Source organism: Ascaphus truei, chromosome 19, assembly GCF_040206685.1.
Source record: "Ascaphus truei isolate aAscTru1 chromosome 19, aAscTru1.hap1, whole genome shotgun sequence".
NCBI classification, from domain to species: domain Eukaryota; kingdom Metazoa; phylum Chordata; class Amphibia; order Anura; family Ascaphidae; genus Ascaphus; species Ascaphus truei.
The window spans coordinates 31714546-31730471 of record NC_134501.1 but is presented as its reverse complement, the minus strand read 5'-3'; positions in this window follow the sequence as shown (position 1 = coordinate 31730471).

Genomic DNA, 15926 nt, shown 5'->3' with positions numbered 1-15926 from the left:
CACGGGGTCCCCAGACCTAAAACCAACGCGGTTCAGCTCCAGAGACCCCCTGCACATCTACACTATCAATAAAAATGTATTTCAAATGTATTTATTTGTATTTATTTATTTATTTATTTATTGCGGGGATGCTGTGTGTGATTATTTTTTATTGTGTTTAGCGGGAGTGGGTGAATGGGGTATTCGCCCCAACGATGGTTGGGGAGGGCTTGCGGGGGGGGGGGTGGGGTAGCGGGAGGGCTTAACCCCTTCATGACCGTAGCGGTATTAACTGCTACGATCGTGAAGGGGTTAAGTGCACCCGCAACCCCCCCCCCCCTCCCGCAAGTCCTAAACTCACACCAAGGGCCAAATACCCCCCTCACCCATCCCCACTACACACAATAAAGCGGGCACGGTGGGTTAACCCCTTCATTGCCTTAGCGGCTATCCGCTATAGTAATGACGCAGCATTTTCCGTATTTTTAATAATATTGATCAGGAGCAGGGGGGGGGGGGTTCCCTGAGCATTAATCATTAATTTCTGGCTCAGGGAACCCCCTGCTCACTTTACAATATTATTAAAATAATGCTTCTTTACCATAGCGCATAGACGCTAAGGTAAAGAACGAGTGTTTATTTATACTGTATATTGTATGTGTTTTATTGATACTGTACATGTGCAGAGGGTCTCCAGAGCAGAAGCGCACAGGTTTCAGGTCTGGGGACCCCGTGCCCCCCGAGATACAGGCCCCTTTAGGGGGTGCCGGTATCCCTCTGCTCTGCTTGGTTTACAGGCCGCGGTCACGTGATCGGGGCTTTTAACGCAGAGCTGGATACCGGCACCCCCTAAAGGGGCCTGTATCTCGGGGGGCACGGGGTCCCCAGACCTAAAACCAACGCGGTTCAGCTCCAGAGACCCCCTGCACATCTACACTATCAATAAAAATGTATTTCAAATGTATTTATTTGTATTTATTTATTTATTTATTTATTGCGGGGATGCTGTGTGTGATTATTTTTTATTGTGTTTAGCGGGGGTGGGTGAATGGGGTATTCGCCCCAACGATGGTTGGGGAGGGCTTGCTTTGGTGGGGTAGCGGGAGGGCTTAACCCCTTCATGACCGTAGCGGTATTAACTGCTACGATCGTGAAGGGGTTAAGTGCACCCGCAACCCCCCCACCCCCCTCCCGCAAGTCGTAAACTCACACCAAGGGCCAAATACCCCCCTCACCCATCCCCACTACACACAATAAAGCGGGCACGGTGGGTTAACCCCTTCATTGCCTTAGCGGCTATCCGCTATGGTAATGACGCAGCATTTTCCGTATTTTTAATAATATTGATCAGGAGCAGGGGGGGGGGGGGTTCCCTGAGCATTAATTTCTGGCTCAGGGAACCCCCTGCTCACTGTACAATATTATTAAATCTCTCTCTGCTGCAAACACATCTCGCCCCCAGTATGTGCAGTAATTTACTGAACATGTACTGTAGAATAAATGCATAGTTTTATTTATTCGGGTTTATTACACAGTATACTGTATGGCCGGAAAACATCAGCATACAGTACAATATAATCCATCGAAATCCCCCCATTAGCCGTTTTCTTTTCTGAGGAAAAACAAAATGAAAAGTTTTAATGTACAGTAATGGTCAGCCCCCTAAAGAAGTTCCCAGCCAGCCCCACCAAAATAATACGGCAAAAATACAGTACTCACCATACTGTACAGTATTACTAAATTTCCCATTCAGCTTGCGCTGGCGCCGGCCCACTTCCAGTCCAGCTTTCATCATTTTGCAGAGGGACTAGCCCACCTGTAGTCAGCGGGAAATCGCTTAGGTACATGCAAGCTTCATCAAAACTGGCTGCGAAATCCATCTCAGAGTTGTCACCGACGGCGGGACCATGATGATAAGCTGGTGCTGCTGCTGGTTCTGGTTCTGGTTCTGGTTCTGGCGCAATGCTTGGCAGGGACTGTCGCTTCTTATTTCGTTTTAACACGACCCTTCGCCTTTTGCCGCCTCCATTATCATAGATACGGGAAAAACCCTGTGACACACACCAATACCCTCCAACAAATTGGGGCTCAATACGGTGAAAACAGGGGTCACTACATAACCTTTTCCTTATTGCATGCTTCCACAAATGAGGAGTTGGCGAAAATCTGTAAAAGTCATAATTTTCGATAAAATACTGATAAATTTGAACAACTGTTGCCATCTTATCCTCTGTTGCATTTATAGCGGCCCATATCAAATAAGCATAACTTCTGTCAGGTTTTTGGAACACGGGCTCCACTTGAACACTCATGTCTCTGTAGAATAGTGTAAGTGAAAATGATCTTTGTCTTTATTTAATACATTACTGTATGTAAAGCCTAAATTGATACATTTTTTGCAACTCTTCCTTCAGTCTCAAGGACAAGTTACACAATAGCATACTGTACTGGGATAAAGTAACTTTTTTTTGGAAACGAAACAACTTGCAAAGGCCACACATTACTTAAGTCATGAGTTTATGCCATCTGGTGGACAATCGAAACATCGCAGCCTAGTAAATCATTCTCATTATCATTTAACAGATCAGGCCCCCGTCAGCCAGGCATGAACCGTGGCTGGGAAGGCAAACGCAACGAAGCATGCAAGAGGTGAGCAGCGGCGGATTCCAGGTTTCTGCCAGGTACAAACCAGGCATTTGCTCGAATAAAGTGTGTCGGTGCAGTATGATGTAATTGGACCCAGCCGTATGCTAAATCTTATGGAGAGGTGGTAATTTTCTCCGTGTCAGACCTCATTCAGACACCGAATGTAAGTTTCCATCGTATGCCTCTATCCTCAGATGCAGAGTGATTTTCCTGTGCTCAATGCACCTCCGTATTAAGCCTTGCTGTGTCGCAGAGTATGTGTTTCCAGCATGTATCCAGATAGAGAGCTGAAATCTGTGCTTCAAGTTCCTCTGAGTGTTACCGCGTCACTGCGTAGCTGCGTGATGATGTCACGACGTCACGACGTTCCAACGCGTTTCATCACTGAAAGTGACTTTCTCAAGGATAAGATTGTAAAGGCTGAACTGACTTATTATAGCATGATTAATGACCCCTAATGGGAGACAGCTGTATACAATCTTGGTCGTGGCTAACACATAAATGCAGCCAATACATACATCATGAAACTTAGATGCGTATGATGAAATCAGCATATATACAAACACCAAACAACTGCTCTATTCCATCAATTCAAAAAAGAAGACATCCTTAAAAAAAATTATATTAATTAATAAAATGATATATATAAAAAAACAGTTTAAAAAAACAAATTAATAAAAACACAAATACAAGTGTAGCCCCCTGTAAACAGCACAGGCTATACCTATCTCCCTTCTACTGTGGTAAGTCCTGTTAAGATCAGGCACCAGTAAGCATCATGGGTTTTCCCCCTTCATAGCCCTGTCCTGAGTGGTAGATGCAGGCCTGGACTCTGCTGCAGGCGTGAGCAAGAGGGGAGGTTCTGCTGACATCACGAGAGGCGGGGCTAGCTCTATATTTAGCAGCCAACTCCTGTGAGTAGAGTTAGTTATCCCGAGAGTCTGGAACTGCCGGTTAGTTATACCGAGAGTCTGGAGTTGCTGGTTAGTTATGCCGAGAGTATGCAGTTCAGTTAGTATGCCGTGAGTCGAAGAATCCTGCGGATCAGTCCGAGGAGTTGGAGGAGACCGCGGTCTCCCCTGCGCAGAGTGCAGGAGCAGAGAGGGAGGAGTGGAGATAATCAGCTTCCTTTAGTAGAGCTGATAGAATTATAGACTTGGTGGACCAATGCCCTCACCCCACTGCCATGGGTGATGGGGAGAATCCAAGACCCACTGCGAGGATAACCTCGGGGGTGGGCCACGGGGTATTGGAGCCCTATCCCAGACCATCCTGTCAGAGGAGAGACTTGGAGGGAAGGAGAGGAGGAATTATCTGTGTGGAAGGAGAGCGGAGTAATAAGTACAGCTTGGCTGTTGTTGTTGTTGTGGCTACTGGAAGCCACTACCGTTGGGAGTTGCTGATCTGCCAATAAAAGAGACTATCCTTTGTTACCAAAGACTGTGTGTGAATTGGAAGATATTACCCTGGGAACCAAGGGGTTCTTCTATACAGGTCCTGTCCCATATTCCTGGGAGTATAGAAGATGGAGGTACTGCACCACTAAGAGATCATGGAGGCTACCACCCCAGAAGCCCGGTCCTGGCTCCCCAATAACATCGCGGTAAGCTCAGGCCCTCCTGTTCCTCACAGGTATGCACCACACCGCATGTAATCTGCCCTCATGCACCCTAGACACCACCGTAGAGTCTGGGGGAAGGGGGGAAGCAGGGTTACATTTGGAGACACTGCTGATATATATATATATATGTCAGAACAGGACCGTCTTATAGCGAGGCGGAATGGGCAGAGTGAGATGCACTCTCCGTGCAAGTGTTGGAGAAGGATGGGCGACCATAGGAGGTAGCGTAGGAAGGGTGAATAGTTACAGCTGACCGAGTCCCTTGAGGCAGGTAGCGTGAGGCAACTGGGGTGGTCAGCCTGTTAACCAGTCCAGGGACCATGGCCCAGGGCCCGCGCTATGAGTGGCCAAAAGCAGGAGATGCCGGTACCTAGAAAAGAGGTACCATAGCTATCACCCACACACACGTACCACAGAACACTTGCATGGTAGACATCGAGTACAGTGCATGGAGGAGAGGAGTTCCGCTGAGCCTGGGGTACAAGCCACCTCAAGTTAGTGAGAAACAGAATGCAGAGCACACAGTTGGCAGTCAGTCAGTGTTTAGGTACGAGATACCCCTTAGACACTGAGGATAGGGCACATGGGCGGTTGGAGGACTCATTCAAGATGGCGTCCGTCCCTACATGTGCTCCGCAGAGCAAGAACAGTGATCTAAAATGGCGGTTCCTGCCAAGCCTGGAGACTATTAGGAGAATGTGGCGGGACATGTGTAATAATTTGGCGCCAAACCCGGATTCTTTGCAAGGGGAGCGGAGCGGCGTGAAAGCCGAAAGCCCACCCACCTGTGCTGTGAATGGTCAGAGAGCCAGGCCGCATCACGCTAAAGAAGAAAAGATCCCACCTCTGGATTCCACCAGAGGAAGGGGACATAAGGAGAGCCAATCAGGAGAGTCCTCCCCAGCGAAGGGAGGGACCGGAAGCCTGAGCAAAGAGCTTCACTTTTGTCTGGCATTCGAGGAGCAAGGAGCTGAAACACTGAGTTGTTCCAACCCTGAGCGAACCATGTCCGAGATGAATACTTCCATCTGCCAATTACCAGGAGGCCTACTGGTAGTGGAGGTAGCTGAGCACGAATACATTCGGTGTTTGTGCATTCACTGAGGGATACCGGACGCGGTACCAAGCACCAAGGCCCGATGCCCTCAATGTGGCACGTTTTACCTTTGGCCGAACGAGCCGAGGCCTTTGTTCGGAACCCCGCGGGGTGCCTCTCCGGGAACATTGACGGAGGTGGCGGAAGGTAAAGAAAAGACTGCCCTGGTGCCCCGTTATACCAAATCGGGAGGAACCAAGGCTCAGCCTGCTATTGAACTGAGCGAGCTGGCAACAGTGAAGAGCGCGACCGCAGTGGAGGTATCAGAGCGAGAACATTTTGTACCTATACCCACTGGTTGTATCGCCGAAGAACCAGGTGACTCCCCAGCGTAGGAACCGATCGTGATTTCTTCGGAGGAAGAGATTGGCGTGACATCGGTGGCGATGCGCCTACCGGTGAACCACCACAAAGGCATCAAGAGAGAGCAGACAAGCCCAGAAACCATCCGACGGCGAGCGCTGGTGCGGCCGGAGGCCCGTAAGAGTCCCACCACAGTGGTGACTCCCAGTGCGGCGGAGACGGAGACAGAGACCGAGACGATCCTAGAGGAGCCCGATGTCATCAAAAAGCAGTGGAGCGGTAAGGAAACTCCACCACCCCCTTACTCCCGCCAGGCGCAGACCGCAATCCCGGCGAACGAGAAAGAGAGGCTTGAGGCCTACTTGTTCGACCGTGTACCGGCTGCTCCGCCACCGCCCCCGCAGGTCCTCGACGCACTTCCGATGCGTGACCCCGGAGCGGGTGGAGATTCTGCAGGCGATCCTGACGACGTCGTTTCCGGTTCCTCCGGAAAACGAAGGCCTGGAGGAGTGTTCTCCTCTCAAAGCATAGACTCAGCCATTGCCCTGGCTGCCCTACAGAGTCGAGGCCCCTCCCGAGAAGCCAGAAGTATGGCGAGGAGTGCCTCTAAGCACAGATTCCTTTGGCATGGTGTCACCCGTTTGCTGGACAATGCCTTGGATGTTCCCCCAGCCCCGGCCCCTAGTTCCACTGCCCCGGCCACTGCCCCTGCCCCGTCACGAGTGGTGCTACCGGGACCTACCAGGGATAAGTTATGTAAACACCCCAAATACTCCAAGGACTTGTGGGATTGGGAGTTGAGTGATGAAGGGTCTGATGGGGAGATACCGTATTCAAGTGTTATACCTGTACCTAACCCTGTGCCGTTTTCTCCTGCAGCTAGAGGGAGGGCCCGTGGGTCTCACACTCCAGTAGAGGCTGGGTCTACCAGCAAAGTGGTGCACAAAATGAACCCCACTACGTATTATAATGCCAAGGGAAGGAGAGATTGCTCGCGATCTACTAATGCAGGTACGTCCGGTGTATCATCACAGGTAGAGTCTGATGTAGAACGCACTAGTCATTCCGCAGAGTACGAAAACCGCGACAAATGGTGGACGCCTTTGTTCACCGGATACCACGAGGGGATGGACCGTATTCGGTTCTTATTAATTAAGAATGATGTAGTAGATCATTGGTGGGCGGCTGGTTCTTTCACTCCGCAGGAGGTGGAGGATGAGTTAGATCACCGGTTTAGGGAGATAGAACAGAAACTGATTTTACCTCAAGGCCCCAGTATCTTGTACGATGAGGTAGCTCCCGAGGAGCCTGTATTTTGGGTACTGCCGAGCAGGGCGGGGCACCACAAACTCACCAAACTAAGTCGAGCTGACCGGGCCATAGTCGCTAGATACCGGCAGTCACAAGGGCATGAGTATCCCTATGTGCCTGAGCCCATCATGAGAGAAATTGAAGAGAACCGAGACAGTTGGCTCAGGGAGGCAGTCCAGGAATACCTTCGGACCAAGTTCGGTCAGGGAGGGTATCACAATGAGGATAAGATTAGTGAGCTAGTACGCATATGGAGCATCGGTAGGTGTATCTTCATGCACAGTGTTACATACAGGCCTGAGCTTGGGCCGGTCCAATCATTCGCTGTGACCGTCCCGGATCATAATGGACGGCGGGTAAGAAAGCCTGACCCAAAGTACTATCTGTAGGGTTCTCCATGTTGGGATTACCCGGGTGTACTTGTATTGAACTACCTCATTATGCCATGTATTATGACAATGTTATGTGTGCTGTTTCCCAGGTGGTTCGCCGCAGGATGGGTCTGCTAAAAATAGGTCCAAGTGGGGACCATTGGATTCCACCATAGTGAGAGAGTATAGCAATACATTTGCTCCTCGTGTCTATCAGTTACTACGGGTCACATCTACCACCTTAATTAAGGGCTTACGCAGATTCTGCTAGAATGTGATATGTAGTCTCAGTACCTATCTGAGCACACACATCAGCACACACTCACTACACAGGTCCACACTAGGATTTCTGTGTTGTTCTGTCACCAGTGTTTCATATAAGACATACTTGGTACACACGATTCCGTCTGATCCGGAGCCAATACGGCTATTATTATCCAGGATTAACCTACCTCCAGTACGTTGCTCCAACATTTATATTTTAATATATGATGCTATCAATAAAGATTATGTTTTAAATCATTCACTCATCATCAGAGCGTGAGCCTGAGTGCTACACTGGGTTCTCTCTCTACTGTTTACTGCAAGATCAGGCACCAGTAAGCATCATGGGTTTTCCCCCTTCATAGCCCTGTCCTGAGTGGTAGATGCAGGCCTGGACTCTGCTGCAGGCGTGAGCAAGAGGGGAGGTACTGCTGACAACATGAGAGGCGGGGCTAGCTCTATATTTAGCAGCCAACTCCTGTGAGTAGAGTTAGTTATTCCGAGAGTCTGGAACTGCCGGTTAGTTATACCGAGAGTCTGGAGTTCAGTTAGTATGCCGTGAGTCGAAGAATCCTGCGGATCGGTCCGAGGAGTTGGAGGAGACTGCGGACTCCCCTGCGCAGAGTGCAGGAGCAGAGAGAGAGGAGTGGAGATAATCAGCTTCCTTTAGTAGAGCTGATAGAATTATAGACTTGGTGGACCAATGCCCTCACCCCACTGCCATGGGTGATGGGGAGAATCCAAGACCCACCGCGAGGATAACATCGGGGGTGGGCCACGGGGTATTGAAGCCCTAGCCCAGACCATCCTGTCGGAGGAGAGACTTGGAGGGAAGGAGAGGAGGAATTATCTGTGTGGAAGGAGAGCGGAGTAATAAGTACAGCTTGGCTGTTGTTGTTGAGGCTACTGGAAGCCACTACCGTTGGGAGTTGCTGATCTGCCAATAAAAGAGACTATCCTTTGTTACCAAAGACTGTGTGTGAATTTGAAGCTATTACCCTGGGACCCAAGGGGTTCTTCTATACAGGTCCTGTCCCATATTCCTGGGAGTATAGAAGATGGAGGCGCTGCACCACTAAGAGATCATGGAGGCTACCACCCCAGAAGCCCAGTCCTGGCTCCCCAATAACATCGCAGGAAGCTCAGGCCCTCCTGTTCCTCACAGGTATGCACCACACCGTATGTAATCTGCCCTCATGCACCCTAGACACCACCGTAGAGTCTGGGGGAAGGGGGGAAGCAGGGTTACACAAGTAACATATGCTGCTCTCAAATTGTATGGAAATATAGGGTTGAAATATGGATTCGTCCACAAATGCCTAGATTGGCATCGGGTGCATACCATGAGCTGAAAATGATAGATTTATCAAAAATTAGAGGGAGAGATGTATTTAACACCTGTAACCTCTAGCTAGAAGCTCATTTGATGTAGCACTCCTGGGACAGTTAAAATATAACTTTTATTAAATCTAATATAAAATAAAGTCTTCATTTATTGAAAATAAAGAATACAATATTCATATAAAATGGGACGTAGTAGCAGTGATGGGGTGAGGTTGAAGTGTAATACCCAATATGCGTTATCTTTAATGAAATGAATAAGTATACGCTAGGGACAAACAAAAAAAACCAAACTCAAGAAAGGTACGGCATCTCTATGCTGTATAGGAATGTGATACTTTTAATGTGCAATATGATAGAGTGCAGTCACTAACACAGCATACCGATCAAACCAACATATGATCGCTTGATGTAAAGTCCACCACTATTATCTATGCTAGTAGATACTGAGGATGATAAATCAGTGCCTGTGAAAATCACAATATATAGTATACAATTATCTGTATCAATTAATATATGGTGGAGACTTGTGATGGATTGGATAAAATGCCTATTTCTTCATCTGTAATACTTTGCTATGATTCCTTACTCAAAATGGCTACCGCAGCTACCCCTCCCTTCAAGTAAGGAAGATGGCACCGAGGAATTCCACTCAAATGCTGATGTGTCCAAGAAAACCTACAATAACAAGACCATAAATCATAACAACAAGACCATACAAGGACAAGACCTAACAAAGAACCAATGAGACAAATAATCTGAGACAGCTCCTTTGCATACAAACCCCCTCCCCTACAGCCCCTTTATAGGAACATGGTCTGTAGGAATAAAGTCAGACATTATCATTCTGAACGTGTGTCAGCGTGATTTTTTCTCAGTGCACGCATTACCTACGTAGGAAACTAATCTGGACGGGGACAGATACTCTGAAGACGTTTTGGTCTGATCCAAATTATCCAAATCAGACTCACTCACTTCTGAAGATCCTTCTTTGTAGAGGTTCTGGTATCTAAGGTGTGGCACCTTAGTCAATAAGAACACGGAGCAGGATTCTCTTCCAGATTTATTCAGAGACAAGTTCAAAGCACAGGATCACAGCGTCAAATTATACAGGCATCCTCAGCACAAGTTATGGATGGAGAATTATTCAAATATAGGCAGTTGTAAATCCTAACATGATTCTGATCATTCTGAAGATTCTAACAACCCTAATAATTCTGAAGTCTCCTCCCACAAGTCCACATTTTTATACCTTATTATCGGATTTCCGATAAAGCTAAATAAGTACTTGTTTTTCCCAAAATTGTTACTTTTCCAGGTGTTCCTCATCAAATTGTATCATACATTCCTACTGTGTCTCCTCCTCATTATTTCTTAACCTACCTAACCTTTCTTGATACCTGGCCTAATTGGCAATATCCTGTTTTTCCAATTAACCTTATTCTTGTGATATCCTTGTACTTCGTCCCAGAATTTTATCTCTTAATGTTTATACATTTTGGCACAATATAAAGGAAAGTTGAGAGGCCCGCTTGATTATATTTTCATGAATATTTTTGCTTTCCTTTTTAACTTCATATGTACCAGATAGTTATAAAGAGACAATATGGCGTCTCTCTGGTTTTAGATATACATGTAAAAATAGTGTGCAAGATATCTTTATATTTCAAAATATGTGAAGAGATCTCATACTATATCTCTTTATAAGTTTCAGGTTTGGCTTTCTTTTGTCTAGTTAATATCACACCATTCTTCAACTTCAATTAATGTGAAGGACTGAACACAATCATAGGTTGGTGGTATGTGGATTAATTCTGTGTGTGACTGCAAATATGCAAAATGTGATATAATAACAATATGCAATAAAGGTATATTTACCCTGTGACTGAACAAATAAAGCACATAAAGAATGCTGCTGTGAGGCAAGTACAACCATGTATCTAACTCAGACCTGGAATAAACAAATCAATTTAGTAGCAAATATTTGCAGTCACACACAGAATTAATCCACATACCACCAACCTCTGATTGTGTTCAGTCCTTGTGTACTCAAATGATTTGAATAGGCGCCACAAATTCCATAAATATCAAAACAATTGTTTAAACAAATTAAACCATGAGATGTTACCCAAAAAGATACTTCTCAACCTTTCCAGGAAATATGCAGAGATTTCCTACAGAAACAGTCTTGGTTTGGGATGGGAAGGGAGCGATCAGGTCAGGAACACATCATGTGAATAAAAAACATAAAAACAATAATTGTGCAGTATGTTAGTGCAGTGAGGACTGGATGCAAATCTTGGCTCTTTAAGATTTCCTACTTACAGCAAAGCCAAAAATATAGCGCAGTGGTCTGACTCAGTCAGGAAGTGTGGAGATGATAGACAATTCTCTTGTTATATAATGGCCCAGATAGATTCTCATATAAAGGAACTGGTTCAGCAGTGTTGGTACTCAAATCCCAATGTAGTTCATGCAATGAAAAAGCAAAAACAGCCCAATGGTCTAGGTTGCAAAACAAATGGTTTATCTCTGGTAAAGAAATAGGAGATGTACTCACAATAAGTACAAATGAATTGTACACATATTGGTTTCTTTCGGCAATACAATGCTCATTCAGGCAGTAGAACTTCTCAGGATCCTCCTGTATCCCCAGCCTCGCCGCCGGCGGTGGCGTCTGACGTCACTTCCGACTCGCGGGTGACCGCATCCGGTGGAACTGGATGGCGACGCGCTGGGAGAGGGTCTGTATTGGAACTCTGGCGTCCGGCGTCTTCTTCTATAAGCAGCTGCAGCAACTATGTCGGCTCTACGCGTTTCGCTGTTGAACATACAGCTTCCTCAGGAGCATAATGATGTCTCATATGGGTGTTACATATTTATATTGTATCCTTTAATTGGCTGCACATTGGCAATTAGTCGTTAGCCTATCAGCACATATTTAACCCACAGGTTCGCCTCTACACAGGCACATAAGCTCTGTGGTCCAAAGATAATTTACATACAAAAATGTTTAGCATAATTAAAACAACATAAATTTAAAATATAACTTTAATACATTTCAAAAAAACGATATAAATAATTCATTAGATGCTAAAAACTGAAAACTAAAAACTAAAAAACGTTATCACAGTAGGAATAGCTCTTGTAGCATCGTGTGGTGAAAGAGAGAAAAGACAGAGAAAAATATGCATTAGTCATCTCATATATAATAAAGCTAAAATACATTAAATAGCTAAAATAAACTAAATTTATGGCCAGCTAAAATGGAACAAATTTTTTTTAATAAATATTCACCTTTCAGTTTAAAAAATATAATTAAAAAACATAATCTTAATTTATAAAAACCCATCTATATTGGTATTTTTAATGTATTTGCAATCAAATATTGCACTGGGCCATTATATAACAAGAGAATTGTCTATCATCTCCACACTTCCTGACTGAGTCAGACCACTGCGCTATATTTTTGGCTTTGCTGTAAGTAGGAAATCTTAAAGAGCCAAGATTTGCATCCAGTCCTCACTGCACTAACATACTGCACAATTATTGTTTTTATGTTTTTTATTCACATGATGTGTTCCTGACCTGATCGCTCCCTTCCCATCCCAAACCAAGACTGTGTTCAGTCCTTCACATTAATTGAAGTGAGTGAGTCTCCACCCTACATTAATTGATGCAGATAATTGTATACTATATATTGTGATTTTCACAGGCACTGATTTATCACCCTCAGTATCTACTAGCATAGATAATAGTGGTGGACTTTACATCAAGCGATCATAGGTTGGTTTGATCGGTATGCTGTTTAGGGACTGCACTCTATCATATTGCACATTTAAAGTATCACATTCCTATACAGCATAGAGATGCCGTACCTTTCTTGAGTTTGTTTTTTTTGTTTGTCCCTAGCGTATACTTATTCATTTCATTAAAGATAACGCATATTGAGTATTACACTTCAACCTCACCCTGTCACTGCTACTACGTCCCATTTTATATGAATATTGTATTCTTTATTTTCAATAAATGTAGACTTTATTTTATATTAGATTTAATAAAAGCAACAAATTAATAAAAACTGATTTTTTTTAAATATATATACAGTGGCGGCCGCCTCTGATAATCGCGGGGAGATGCGTTTTTTTTTTTGGTCCGGAGTGAATTGCATTATTTTAGCGCTCGTAATATTAGCATTTTATTATCGCTGTCTGCAATACTGCAATACCGTCTAAAAACTCAGGGGGGCGCTCACGAGCTGTTGTCTTGGAAGTCTAATACTTTAGCAGTTCAACCTGCGTCAATACACAGTCTGCGTGTGCGCGCGCAGTAATTGTAAATTTGCATATTTACTGTATACATGCATTTGCAGTGCTGTATGTCTCATTTGAAAATTGATGAAACGCATAGGCGTGTGCAGTACTGTAACAGTATCACATTTCGGCATATACAGCGCTCTCCCCTCGCTCGCCCCCGGACACACACAGGATAATGTACTGCACTGCAGGGTATTTCAACTTCTTATCTTCTCTACAGTGCAGTACACCTCTCCCACACCATTCCTTTGAATGTGTGGCTTTCTGGTTTCAATCACATTCCTGCTTGACAGATGATGATTCACTTTGAGCGTCTGAAAGTTCACCACTGCTTGCTTGAGTGAGTGACCAAAAAAAAAAAAAATGATTTTCTCCACAAGCCTGCAAAAACCATCTTGATATTACAATATACAATCTGTGCTGTAGCTTTTGACTGCGACCCTGTGCGATTGACTGTACATGGTTGATTTGTGTGCTTTTTATGTACAGTACTGTATTTGGGAGTGTAGGGATCATATTATTGTGATGAACTGCCTTTTGAAATTACAGTATGTCATTTTCTTTGAACTTCATGCAGCTGAGTCATTCATTTTCTGAAGCTTGTCATTGTGTTTTTAATCCGTCCCTAGACGAGCGTCACCTCACTGCGCCTGCGTGTAATTCTCTTTGAGATGGGAGCTAGCTGATTACTGCGCATGACTCACCCAACCCCCCCCCCCCCCAACCCTTTGAGGCTTTGTTTACGGTAACGCTTTGCAAAATCCCTTCTCGAATTTGAAATGTAAATCTGATTTGCACAGCACTGTGAGAATTGAGAGTTAAAAAAAACATAATCTGATTCATGTTGTTTTGTCATTCTTTCTTTTTCTTTGGTGTAATGTAGGTGTGTGTGGAGGGGGGGGGTTGTTGTCAATGATTATGATTATCATGAATGTCAATAAATATTTATTTTATTTTATCAGGAACCAAAAAAACAAATATAAAACGCTTACCATTGTGTTTTTAATCCGTCCCTAGCCAAGCATCACCTCTCTATGCGCCTGCGTGTAATCCTCTTTGGGATGGGAGCTAGTTGATGATTACTGCGCATGCGCCTGTAAATTCACCACTGCTTGCTTGAGTGAGTGACCAAAAAAATATATATATTTTTTTCCCCCTCATTTTTTATTTTTATTTTCTCCACAAGCCTGCAAAAACCATCTTGATATTACGAAATTCAATCTGTGCTGTAGCTTTTGACTGCAACCCTGTGCGATTGACTGCACATGGTTGATTTGTGTGCTTTTTATGTATAGTAATGTATTTGGGAGTGTAGGGATCATATTATTATGATGAACTGCCTTTTGAAATTACAGTATGTCATTTTCTTTGAACTTCATGCAGCTGTACACTGTACCCCTCCCCCCCACGCACACAAACAAGGCTCGCTCAAGGATTTGAAACTCTTATCGACAGTCACCTCTACAGTCATTCATTTTCTGAAGCTTGTCATTGTGTTTTTAATCCGTCCCTAGCCGAGCGTCACCTCACTGCGCCTGCGTGTAATCATCTTTGAGATGGGAGCTAGCTGATTACTGCACATGACTCACCCAACCTCCCCCCCAACCCTTTGAGGCTTTGTTTACGGTAACGCTTTGGAAAATCCCTTCTCGAATTTGATATTTAAATCTGATTTGCACTACACTGTGAGAATTGAGAGTTAAAAAAAACCATAATCTGATTCATGTTGTTTTGTCATTCTTTCTTTTTCTTTGGTGTACTGTAGGTGTGTGTGTGGGGGGGGGTTGTTGTCAATGATTATGATTATCATGAATGTAAATAAATATTTATTTTATTTTATCAGGAACCAAAAAAACAAATATAAAAATAATCATGAATAATACATAATGCAGTCTTTATTAAGTTCTTCTGTCAGATGGAAATTGAGGGCAGGTGGATAATCATGAATAATGAACATTGATAATAATTAATAATATATAATAATATGTATATATAGTAATATAATTTTTTCTGTCTTTATCTTCTTCCTCATTCTGTGTACAGTGCAGTAGTTCATTGACAGAGGAGAGGTTTTGTGTACATCATGACTGCATTTTAGATGCTGTACACTTAACTGTACAAACAGTTCACAGACTTTACACGATACCCCCCCATCCCCTCTCTCCCAGGCCATCCTTTTTTTCTGAAAAGACAAGAAAACAAAAAATTAGTGCAGTTATGTGCATACTGTATTATGACATTGTGTGCTGTGTAGTACTGTCAAACTACTCCCCCGCTGAAATCCCTCTCCTGGCTTCCGATTAAATCGCGTATCTCACACTCAATTCTACTGCTCACTTTTAAAGCTTTATAGTCTTCTGCCCCTCATTACATCTCAGCCCTAATTTCTCGCTATGCACCATCACGACTCTTGCGTTCTTCTCAAGGATGTCTTCTTTCTACCCCCTTTGTATCTAAAGCTCTCTCCCGCCTTAAACCTTTCTCACTTTCTGCCCCACACCTCTGGAATGCCCTTCCCCTCAATACCCGACTAGCCCCCTTGCTATCCACCTTTAAGACCCACCTTAAGACACATCTGCTTAAAGAAGCATATGAGTAGCACTGGATAATCATGGACACATGACACAAAGCTTGGCCCCCTGCAGACGCACTTACTAGTATTCCCTCCTACTGTCTCT